This window comes from Myzus persicae, unplaced genomic scaffold, assembly GCF_001856785.1.
Source record: "Myzus persicae strain clone G006 unplaced genomic scaffold, MPER_G0061.0, whole genome shotgun sequence".
Classification (NCBI taxonomy): domain Eukaryota; kingdom Metazoa; phylum Arthropoda; class Insecta; order Hemiptera; family Aphididae; genus Myzus; species Myzus persicae.
The window spans coordinates 392,816-405,498 of record NW_019101319.1 but is presented as its reverse complement, the minus strand read 5'-3'; the positions used below and the strand labels follow the sequence as shown (position 1 = coordinate 405,498).

Here is a 12,683-nt window from a genome sequence, read left to right as displayed (position 1 = left end):
AATTCTGACATTGCAATATAATATGATAACGTGTTATACACGTATTTTAGACATCCGAGTTTAATTTTAGTATGGTTGAATTAATCACGATTTTTTTTTGTTAATACAAAAAAACACTTTTTGTGGTCATGAACGGGTGATTTTCGGTTGAGGAAATTGACATTGCTCCCAAAGCTGCTGCCATAGTGATTAAAATCAAATAAAGACTAAAATCAAAACTAAAATTGAGATTTATAAATGTTTGCTGATATTTTAGAGCGTAGTATATTCTAATAATTCATAATGAATAGTGTACTAAAGGGACGTTGATCGATACGTTTGATTAGGTGCCTTAACTAATCAGAAATGTTTATTTACGTCTGTTTACGTTAACATCAAAACAACGCGTTGCCATAATACTAATATTATATTAAAGCGCCTTTTATGAGGTTGGCTTATTTTGAAGAAACTATATAACACGTCTTCCGCTACGTTCACAAATAGAACAACTATATGCATTACAATTATTGTTGTCTTAAAACCCCCGAACTAAGACAAAAGCTATTAAGATGCACGCACGGGAAATCTCGTTCAATAAAGTTTTTGTTTCACGTGTACGTGCAACGTGCTGGATATTTGGTTATACCTACATACTATAACACGGTTACGACATCAAAAGCCAATCAAAATTAATTTAGTTCGTACCTACCTATTATATTCCCGCTTGACATGTGATAAGGTTGTAATAATTTAGCTACGGCGGTTGTAATTATTATTAATATGTCGACTGAAATAATATTACGTTATTTTTCAATATGTAGGAACACAATATCAATGTGGTCGTCATCTGCTAAACCTACAGCTACACGATCTGGAGAAAATAAAATATTGTTATTATTATTATTATTATTTATTTTTTTTTATTCTAACAAGTAATATACAATCTGTATCATTGATACAATAAGAATATATGCTAAAAGTACATTCACAGGAAAATAATTGGATAAAAGGAGCCACGCATTGATGACACTATCATTATTATTTAAAAATAGTTTAGCGTTTATAAAATAATATTTATAATAAGTCACGTGCGTATGTACGACAACTATTGATTTTGGAATATGAAACGTGTGATGACGTTGTAATTATTATTTATATTGATACCGAATGAAATATATTTTTCAATCTGTAGGACCTTCAGTGTAGGTGCACAACATCAATGCGGTCGTCGTTTGTTATACTTATTTACCTACAACGCGATACGGAGAAAATAATATATTATAATGCATTATAATATTGTTTTTATTATTATTTAAGAATACTTTAGGATTTATATAATATTATAATATGTCGTGTGCACATGTAGGTATAAAAACTATTGATTTTGGAATATGAAAAATGTGTGTTATTGACATGTAACTTATATTAATGTAAAATTTTGAAATACAGAACCGAATCAATATTTTACTTTATCTTAAAAATTAATGTTTCAACAATACAAAAATATCATGTTGTTAACTTCTAGAGGTGATTTTAAACTTTGATTTATTTTGGTAATAATAATAGTTATTCGTGGCCTATATTTCATAATGAAATCATGCTGTTAATAATTATGTAAGTTTTTATAATCACGGTTGGTTTAATAATTAAGTGCAAGCACTGTATTAGTTGAAGCCAGACAAATATATTATCAATATTTTAAAAGTAATTTTAGCAGACACACGAACTGTGGAAAAAAAGAGGTTTTTTTTACATTACGCAGTATAATAGAAATGTAATACCTATCTTTATCTTGGACAATGTGTATGATCTATTTTTAAGAGTATCGCTATAATACGCCATGTTAAATTTAGAAAACTGATATTTTTATACGAATAGCACTCATCGTAATTACTAATACCTAATGGCTATCACGTGAAAACAAAAGTCGATTTTTTTGTTTCTGCTTTAGCCGCACTCGGTGTCGACTAAAGCTAATAAAAACAATATCGCTTTTGAGATTTTGATTAGGGTTATGATGTAAGACGACAATAGTCATTATTATATGATATGGTCAATGCGTTATAGCGAGTCGTTAATCACGGTTTTGCTTCTCGTGCCACTGTCAGGCCTCTTGGCGTCTTCGTGTTTAAAAAAGACTGCGACACTGGAAAATGGCAATTTGTGATTGTCAACCGTATAACAATAATATATAAAAAAAACCTCATTAAATACAGAACACTCAAGTCTACGCTACGGGGCGTGGTGGATTCTAAGACAAAATATAATTACAATTAATTATTGTTTATTGTCTGCCATTTGCCTACTATGTATAAAGATAAAACAATTAGGATTAATTGTTTTTCATTTAGATTTTATCAGTTTATATATTTTTTGTATTTAATATAAAAAAAAAAAAAATGATGTAACAATATTATTATATGGATTAAAAAAAAAACCATGTAGGTAGGTATATTTTATATTAAATGTACAATTTAAATGCATTATAATACCAAAAAATGTTGATAAAATGTAAATTATTAACAAACCTTAGATGAATATTTTTTTGAAACTACATACCTATATAGCTAGTCTTACAACTTGATTAAATCAATACGGCATTCCAATTGACTTAATATTATTGAATATTTTTTGTTAAATAAAAATTAATTTGATTGTGTATTTTGAATTCATCATTTGAAATCATTTAAAATATTAAACAAATGACGATTTAAAAATATAAGATTTTGATATAAATTATATTCTGTTAGTACTTAATTGCATTTGAAAATTAGTCAAAAAAATACTTAAAACTTAATATTATTTTGTTGAAACTTGAAAGTTATATTTTCATAAATATAAATAGGTAGTCTATTTCATTAATATTAATATATTGGATAAAATGTAATTTTCCTGAACGAAATAATACCGAACTGATATTATAATATACTTTTATCAGATAGACAGGTCTAATAGTAATTGCCATGGCCAATCAGACATTTCAAGGCATATAGTGTTGTCAAATGAATAGCATTTGAATAGAAGATTTAAACGTTGAGACGTAATATTCTAAGTTTCTTTTTAAAAATTATTTTTAATTGTTCGTGGCTTAATATATGTATCTATTCTGTATTATGCGATTATATTGTATTAATCGATTAAATTTAAACTATACACATGTTCAATTCATCAACATAGTTGACAGATTTACTATAGGTCGAAAGATTTATAATTTATATGTATTGGCTTTGTCCTAGAAAGTTAGACTTAATTCCAATGAAAATTGGTATATAATATTGGTGTATGTTTGTACATAGGGTTTACTATACTATTTATAGTCTCACCGAAGAGCTTTGTTCAAAACTGAGACCGAGCACGCATTTAATCGTTTTCTTTTGTATTTAATATTTAGTGTACATTGAGACCATGTGTGCCTTCCTTTAAATAATGTTCTTAAGTGAAAAGATATTGATGTATGGGTATTCATTATACACTCTTGGATTTTGTATAATATAAACATTTTTTTTCTCAAAATCAAATTCAGACAACTTTGATTATGTTCTATTATTTTTCATTTAGTCGTGAGTTATAATAAAAATCATTCAAAATATAAATTTTATTTTGTAAATAAATGAAAACAGTGAAATACACATGACTAGAGATCATTTATGCGTTACTTACTATTGCATGTACTATATTTGATACACATTTTTTAATTACACAACATTATAATGTTTCTACTTTTTATAACCTGCAATGTTTTTATAAATAACTTAATATAATTTGTTTTTTCATGGTTGTTATTTATACAGTCTCGTTTATGACATTGTTTTTTTTACAGTTTTAAATATATTAAACTATTTAAATATCAGAAACGATTTAAAATATGTTGTACCTATGTAAAGTTTTAAATGTCAACAAAAAAAAAAAACAAAAATACAAATTCGTACTTTCGTATATGACTACATTTGGTACTTTGGTTTGGGAAAACATCGTTTCACATGTACACTTTTTAGTTTTTTTTCTCCATAATGTAGAGTGACTTGACTTGACCGGTGAAAACGTGGATATGAGTGTTTTGTTAGATGATACTACTATTTTAGAAACAACGCCATATTAAATACTTGTTCATTTTATCATTGAAGTTATTTTATACCATGGCAACGCGATGCCGAGATAATGCGACCATCACAGCGGTGTAGCTAAATTGCATATCTAAAATGCCGTGCGACCGTTATTTTATTATTTACGCGCATGAAATATTAACTATAAATAATTTAATAAATATAAGACTTAATCAGATCCCCAAATATAAATTAGCTCAGCTGGTATACAAATTACAAACTCTTGGACGAAGTAGGAAAAAGTTATTTCAAAAGCGTGCATCGAGTAGGTATTTTGATTGTCTAGTTACAAGTTGTAGTATTAGGGCGTTTTCATAATAAGGGAAAAACGAGGATAAAAAACTAATCATCTAAATCTTTAAAATTTATTGTTATTTCAAAATATTAGTTTTAAGTTTTTAGGATGATTTTTCTTTTGAAATATTAAACAATTTTTGTATGACGTTTTTACAGTTCAGTTGATGGGACATCTCAACATAAATACGTTCATTACTGCAGTTCACGAAACAAGGGTGGGGGAGGACGTTGCACTCAGTGCGTATGGATATGACTACTAATGCCACTTGCATAACAGAGAATGATGGCCTTTAAGAAGTTTTTCAACAACTACTTTTGAATGTAATAGGATTGCTAAATTTTAGGATAGCCGGTAAATGTTCTGGTTGAATTCGTTTTGATTAAGATTAAAAACTTTTAGTAGGGGCTTGTCTAAATGTCTTATTATGACGATACGTCAAGACATGACCATAGCGCCCCTATAACGAATATTACTTAATCAAAATAATTTGATTTTTTCAATTGCTTGGGAATAGTTCTGGTACTTTTTATTGAGTTTTTATTGGAATATAACAGCTATTTTCGGTTTAGATTCATTTGTTTTACGGTTATTATAACATTACTTATTGAAAATAATTTCTTTTTGAAAATACTAGCCACTAGGTATACTTTCCAAAAATATCAAACCAAAAATAATACAATATCGTTATGAAAATTGGTTTATTAAGTCCGATCATCTAATTCACTGTCTACGCCTCTGTCCCATATTGTTGTGTATCACGTATGAATTATCATGCAGTATTTCATGTTTATAAGTAAAAACTAAAAAGCATTCTTAATCGAGTTAAGTACTAAACTTGTATAAAATAAACATTTAAATGGATAGTTGCGATTTATAATTTCTTGATGGATAGTTTTTATGATGCCTTAGATTAAAAAGTACCTAATTAACTATATCGATCTTTACCATTATTTATTGAGCTAAAAAAATAAACCACAAGTATATATTAATTGTTTTGTCTAATTTTGTCATTGTGAAGTACTGAATAATAACAAAAAATGTTGTTTTACTCTAATTACACTGTAATTATTTAGGTATAACTTTGCATAGAGATGTTTGACTATAAGCGGTGATAGTTTTATTTTCCAAAAAAATATATTTTATCATTTTCAACAGTTTATTAACTCTTGGCCGTTAATAATTTCCTTATACGTAAAACGATTGCCTTATACATTAGGGTAATTCTAAGGGAAAACGATCTGTTTTATATAGAAAGGAGTGGCTTTTTAACGGCGACAGACCAAATGGTATAGAACTGCAAACGGATGCCAAGAAACCGTTCAGACAATGATAATGGATAATACGGCTGAAAATTAAGTAGATTTAAACGTTCCTTATCACGCAAATAGATTAATATCATTACTTTTAAACGAAAGAAAACGAGGTAAAAAACGTTGAATTTTTTGGTTAGATAATAATATATTAAAATAATATTTACTTTTTGAATAATATTAAAATAAAATTGTGTTGAGGTTTATTTATACATGTATAGTATTTTTTCACCAGAAGTTGTCTAAGCAACACACATACATTTTCATGTTCTTCGGTTCACTGTTTTTCTGTGATTCAATGTAAATAATTTAAATCTTTGTAGCATATATTTCCTCTTACTTGTGGTAGGCAAACTTTAAAAGTGGGCAGTAGTTAAGTGTTAACTATTATTATTATTATACGACTACAGCATTTATAAATTATAACCTTATAACTGTTATGATTTAATTTGTTTTTAAATATAATTGAAAAGTGCATAAGAAAAGGAAAAAAATACATTTTTAAAAGCAAAATTACGACGTATAACTTTAAAAACATAAAATAATATTTTGGTTAGTGTTTAAATTCATCTAGAATTATAATTTTATGAAAGACAAACAAAAAACCAGTTCGTTTGAAATCGGCGAAATTGAAAATAACTGTTTAAATTTTGAGTCGAATTAGATCAAAACTTATATTCGATTTACCTAATGGATATTACTAAATTAATACGTTTTTTTGTAGATAAATTTAAGGTTTTCAGTTTGATTAAATATTACTTTTTTTGGAAAAAACTTTGACGTATGCCTACAGCATCTAATATCTATTACCTATAACATATTTCTACAATGTTTAGTTCATAAATAGTTTGTAAATATTCAATACCGTAAATGTGGTAAGTTTTGATAACTTTACGAGTTTGAATTTAACGTTAATTTTATGAAAATCATTATTATTTTAGTTATTACATTTTTGAAATTTTAGTGTAATTTTACTGAAATTTATAATTTAAAATAATATATTTTTAAACTATGATAAATACCCCCAAAAATGCTTTTCATTTTAAAAACCAGAATACTAATTTTTTGTATGTTCGTCGGGTAAATTAATTTGAATTATTACTTTTGGTCTAAGTATCAACTTATGTTTATTATGTTTCATATTATTATTTTTAACAAGTACCTATCACATACTTGTATACCGTGGTTGGTAACTGTTAAGTATAAATGATAAATAATTTATTTTATCAAAAAAGTGTAGAATAAAAATAAAAATAACAACATTATATAAAAAAACCACATCTTTATAACATACTTATTATAAATACATTTTTGTAATTTACCAATAAAAAAAAATATAGTGTCATTGAGATACAAAAAAATATATTAATTCGGATATGAAGAAATTATTTTCTCGAAAGACTCATTTAATCTGTTCGCTATAAGCATTATTTTAGAATGACAGAATTATATTATTTGTGTACCAAAAAATACATGAACCGTATCAATTTCACTTGAAATTAATAATTCGTCACGGTGACGATTTGAAGTTATTTGCGCGTCAATATGGATTATTATATTACTATATTATGATAATGCAGATGAACTGGAACATTAATATTACTAACAATAATCGACACAATCAACATTATACCCAAAAATGCGCAGTGATATTGGAAAAACCCGAGTGATTTTAATTCGAATGTTGTGGGTACATTATTAATTCCATAACCATTTAAATATCATAATAACACTAACAATATTATATCACCGAAAGGAGGGGAAAAACACGTGTGATGCCGATGATGAATACGTCATGTTTCAATCGTGACAACAGAATTAGATTACTTTGCGTGTCAAATTAAAGAATCGCGTTTTTATTAAATAAGAAATCACGTCAAAGTTATTGAAACGTGAAATGCTTCTTGTCTTCTTGCTCATGTTCCGAATTCATTTTTGACACACATATGTACATTGTTCGATGTTTTTCAATAAGCGACTACCGGCGAGTTTTTATCAGGTTTTCATACCGAGTAGTCAAAGATACATTTTGTTCACCGATCCGGTGATGATAATAATAATAATAATAATAATCAGTGACAAAACGACCGCATACAGCGATAATAATAATGATAATAACAAAAACGCATTTCGCGTCATATTTGAGGGGAGATAGTGGCGGCTCCGCCCACAGACAGTTTTTCTTTATGCTTATTAGTTTTTAAATTTTTGAATTATTGTTATTATCTGTTTATCTGCTACAGTTATGCTTTTCGCCGAAATTGTTTCCGTTATTGAATCATAAATGTTGAGCCCACTACTATGAAAATAATTATATAGTAAAATATGAATTATTCGACTAATGCGACACATTTAAAGAAATCGATTTTTATAAGAGCATCTTAAAGTGATCGCCGCAAGTATTTTCACGGTGTATAGCCGTGGGAGAACTACTGATCGGTATCATATCGAGTATCTATTTTCGGTGAAACGGTGAGACATAACACCCCGCTGAAGTCCGTTTAACTCATTCGATTGTTTTACTTGTTGGCCGAGCCGGTGTGTGTGTGTGTGTGGGGGGGGGGGGGGGGTATTTTTTTTTTTTTTTTTTTTTTTTTTTGGGGGGGGGGGGGGGGGTGTGGGGGGGGGGGGGGGGGGGGGGAGCAGAATATTATATTAATTTTATTTATGTTTATACACCTATAGGCTATAAGTTGTAGGAATCACGTGTACGAATTAGGTTATGACTTACGGGCCCCGCAATAAAAGCATGTCGGCACCGTGCTGGAAAGCATATATCGGATGGGCGGCCGATCGGTTGCCGGGTGGGTGGCGATTGTTTCAATTTTTTTTTTTGTATTTTCGTTTTACGACCGTGATCGAATGTGTCCAGAACTATCGGAACCGGGATAGTGCGTGGGCGGTGGTGGTGGTTGATCGTACGCGGCTTCGGGAGTGCGACGGAGAGAATGTACTGCAGAGGGTGAGGCACTGAAAGGGGATGGATGGAGAGCAATGGGCGAGAGAGAGACGGTGAGAAAGAGGCAGAAACCGTGAGTGAGGGGGGGGGGTGATAGAGAGAAATGGGCAGATCGTGGGGCTTGGGGGTTGAAAGAAAGTGAACACATTATCTATTAGAGGTTTTTTTTCATCCTGATACTCCGCCACCGCCGCCACCGCCAACGCCACCACTATTACCGCTCGTTCCGTATATACTGTTCGTCGTCGTCGTCGTCGTCGTCGTCGTCGTAGTGTTACTCTTTTTTCACTGTCGGCCGATAAAATACTGTGCGGTGGCGGTCACCCCGCGCTCGCGTCTATACAGTATATGCGGCACCACCCCTCTTGCAGCCCTCCCCCTCATCCCCACGCCGCTGAGTTTCACCACGCCCGACGTGCATACATATACGTATTACATATACATTATACATATATATATATATATAATACATACATTATATACATCTATCCAAGTACATAGCGTACAAGTACATACATACACACAAGTATATAGTAACGGTGGTATAAACCGCGGTGGCGCGTGCGTGCGCCGGCGCCGGGGAAAACCGCTTCGGTGGGCAGGGTGTGCGCGCTTGGGGGGGGGGGGGGTGCTTCGCGTGCGCGTCATATCGATCGGCCGGCGGCGGCGAAAGATGGCCACCGCCGCGGCGCCCTCTCGCGCCGCTCCTCTCTATATATACCCCGGACCCCGTTACGCGGTGCAGTATAGAGTAGTCTCGCAGACGGTCGCGCCCCCCACCGATTTTCGCAAGTGTTTCTCGTCGCGGCCGCGTGTTTGGCGCGCGCGTGTTTTGCGTCTGTGTGCGTGTGAGTGCGCGAGCGCGGGTGTTAGCGAGTGTTCGGGTGTCCGTGCTCAGCAGCGATATCGGTTCGCGCCCGACAAACGATCATCACGACCGTGGGCTTATAATAAAATAGCATAGTACTTTATAAATAATTATAACAAGAGTAACGAAGACGACGACGACCACAACAATAGCAAGTAACGCGATTAACTCCGCGTGGGCGAGCGGTCTAAAAAGTCCGCTCGTGTCGTTTGATTTTCAATTTCTCGTCGTTTTCCTTCCCTTTAAATCCTTCAATTCCGGAACATAGAAAAGGGTCAGAACGTGCGTTACCACCGGACGCTGGCGCACCGGCCACTGTGGTCATGACCGCGTCGGCGGTGTCGTCGACGTATGCGACGACGGTCGCGCCGTCAATGTCTACCAACGCCGCCGCCGCCGCTACTAACGCTACCGCTGCTGCCGCCGCCGGCTTCACTATTACTCGTGCCGCCGTTGCTGCCACCGCTGCCGCTGTTACCGTCGCTGCGTTCTATACTACTACCGCTGCTGCTGCCGCATCGACTACTACATCTTCCGACATTACTACCGCCGACACTACAGATACTATTTTTACCACTACTTTTACTTGTACTACTAATTCCAATACTACTTCGAATAATACTACTACTACTACTTCTAGTGATACTCCGACTCGGACTGTTGCCACGACCACTAATACTGATACCATAACCATTATTGCGTTTACCGGTGCTGCAACGACTGTTATTACCACTACGGCGGTGGCGGCGACGACGACTCGGTGGTCAGCCGCGTTACGCCACCATCTACACTGATATTATGGGCCGCCGCGTAGCCCGCACCGTTTTACGGCAACGTCGTCGTCGTGTGCGGCCAGCGGACCGCCGCCGTCGCGGGCCTTGTGTTGTTATGGTCGATTGTGCGGGTCACCAGCCCGGCGACGCGACATGATCTCTGGCGTCGACACGACGCTACAACGCATCACCAAAGTCGTCAAATCGTCGTTTCCTCAGGCAGTTGCAGCTGTTGTACAACATTACCATCACCATCGCCACCGCCACCACTACGCGCTACCGACTCATCCGTCAAGTAATTATTATGATCATATTAATATAAAGTATATATTTTTTTTTAACAACCGCGTAGTTGAGTATCTATATATTGGCTTCTTTTTATCTGGGGGGGTTAATTCCGGAACCTAAAATTATTTCTTAAAGAAGTTTTTTTTCTTCTTATTTTTACTATGATGCATTAATATTAAATAAATATAATGATTTCGAAGGTGGTTAAAAGTACGAACAAATCAAACATTAATTTGTGTTAGTTATATAATTACAATATTCATTAAAAACCAATGCAATATAATTAGTAATATCAAATAATAATTATACTATGACACTGATATGATTTTGTTAGATCTATACATTGGATCGGTCGTCGAGCTATGGAAAATATTCTTCTTTCTTTCGGTAGGGGGAGGGGGCTTGAGTCTCCTGCTAGTTACGTCAATCTATGTGTTTTTTTTACCTATTGCATATTATAAACTGTACAATACTGGGAATGTTATTTTTCTTCCCTCGTGGTTTTCTCTTCTCCCTCTGTGGTCACTATGCGATAGCTTATTTAGTAGGTATCGAAAATCGTTTCGAAACGTAGTTGTTCGTTAAATTTATTCGTCTCTTTTCCACCCCATCGCCCCTCCACCCGTCGACCGGGCGTACCTCGACCGTGTTGGTGTGTAGTCTACCGGAAACCACGTTACGGTAATCGTCCGGTCGTCACGCGGTGTTTATCATTAATATAAGTACTTTCACATACAAAGACTTGTACAATATTCGCATAATGACGACTGACAATCCGAAGACAATAATATTATTATTATACGCATTCGTTTCGTACGCCTCCTGCTGCACGTCCCCGGGGCTACGAATAAAATCGATAAGACAATAAAAAGGCCCAAGGAAATCTGCAGCCCTGCACGCCATTATCACTCGTAACCGTATTTATACGTATCGTGTGTAGGACGTAGGTAGGTACTCTGCAGAAGTAATATATATATATATATCATTATTATAATAAATATGTATTTTGTATGCCATCATCGCTATGCCTCCTGCAGCTTCATGCCGTAACAATAACAATATCATATTATCGTCGAGCACGAACTGCCGGTTACGAGTGCTTAATTGTTGTCAATTTTTTTCAAGGCACACGCATCGCTGCAACGTTTAAAATATTTAATTTATAGTCATCTGTGCGGCTTCCTGCGGTATTATAATACGACGAACGAGAAAAACTTATGGCGAGAAAATTCGGACGCATATTAAAACAATAATATTTTCTTATATTATACGGATGATATATCAACCGACAACGTCAAAATATTTCAAAATATGAGATAGATGCGAACAGCATGTGCAGTGTGTGAGAGTACCTATGCCCGTCGAATATACCTAATAATACTACTTTCATATCTATAAGTGCATTTTATTATGTATAGGTAACAATAATATAATATGCACACTTACTGGCGGGGAACCTTTGGATATTGTTCAGACATTGTTTTCAGAATTCTCTCGGAAACGCTCCGACTTTCGCGAGCCTCTACCGGCCCTTTCACCTACCCACCATCCGTCCATTCGTCTCACCCGCCCCACACAGCCTGCACTTTCGCCTGTCCCGAAGTAATCCGTAATGCGATATTCGAGGGTACCTCGTACGTATATAGAGACGGTGGGTTACACGTGCCGACGAAAACGAACCGCCCGTCGAATAGTTAAACATGACGGTGGTGTCATTGCAATATTATGTGGGTCTGTGGGTGTTGGGTATACCTCTGCTGAGTGACGTGACACTGACTATAATTATTACTATTATATTGTGGAGATACTGCAAATATGTACACCAGGCCGACTGCAACTACCCTACATAGACGGTGCAGATGGTATTAAATAATATTGTATAAATCGTCTCGGGCTTGGCATTTTTTTTTTTACTCAGTTCGGTTTGCACATTGAACGTCCCGCGAACGCACGATACGAATTTAATACCTGTAGGAAAATATTTGATGATTAGTTAACGCGTTCGTTTGTTAAATTATTTTAAGTGAGATGTATATAGCTGCGGTATGCAATACGATATCGGTATTACAAGTACGTTTTCGTGGATATCGGTGTCGGACTACCAC

At 34.2% G+C, this 12,683-nt stretch overlaps 1 protein-coding gene across 1 annotated transcript in view; it reads left to right on the top strand.

Annotated features, from left to right (window-relative positions):
* The first annotated feature begins 10,474 nt into the window (after positions 1-10,474).
* The window catches only part of LOC111028627, a 42,527-nt gene continuing 40,318 nt past the window's right edge, over positions 10,475-12,683 (top strand). Inside the window, exon 1 of the mRNA XM_022307353.1 lies at positions 10,475-10,585. The gene's annotated coding sequence lies outside the window, so the exon portion shown is untranslated. The remainder of the gene's footprint in view (positions 10,586-12,683) is intronic.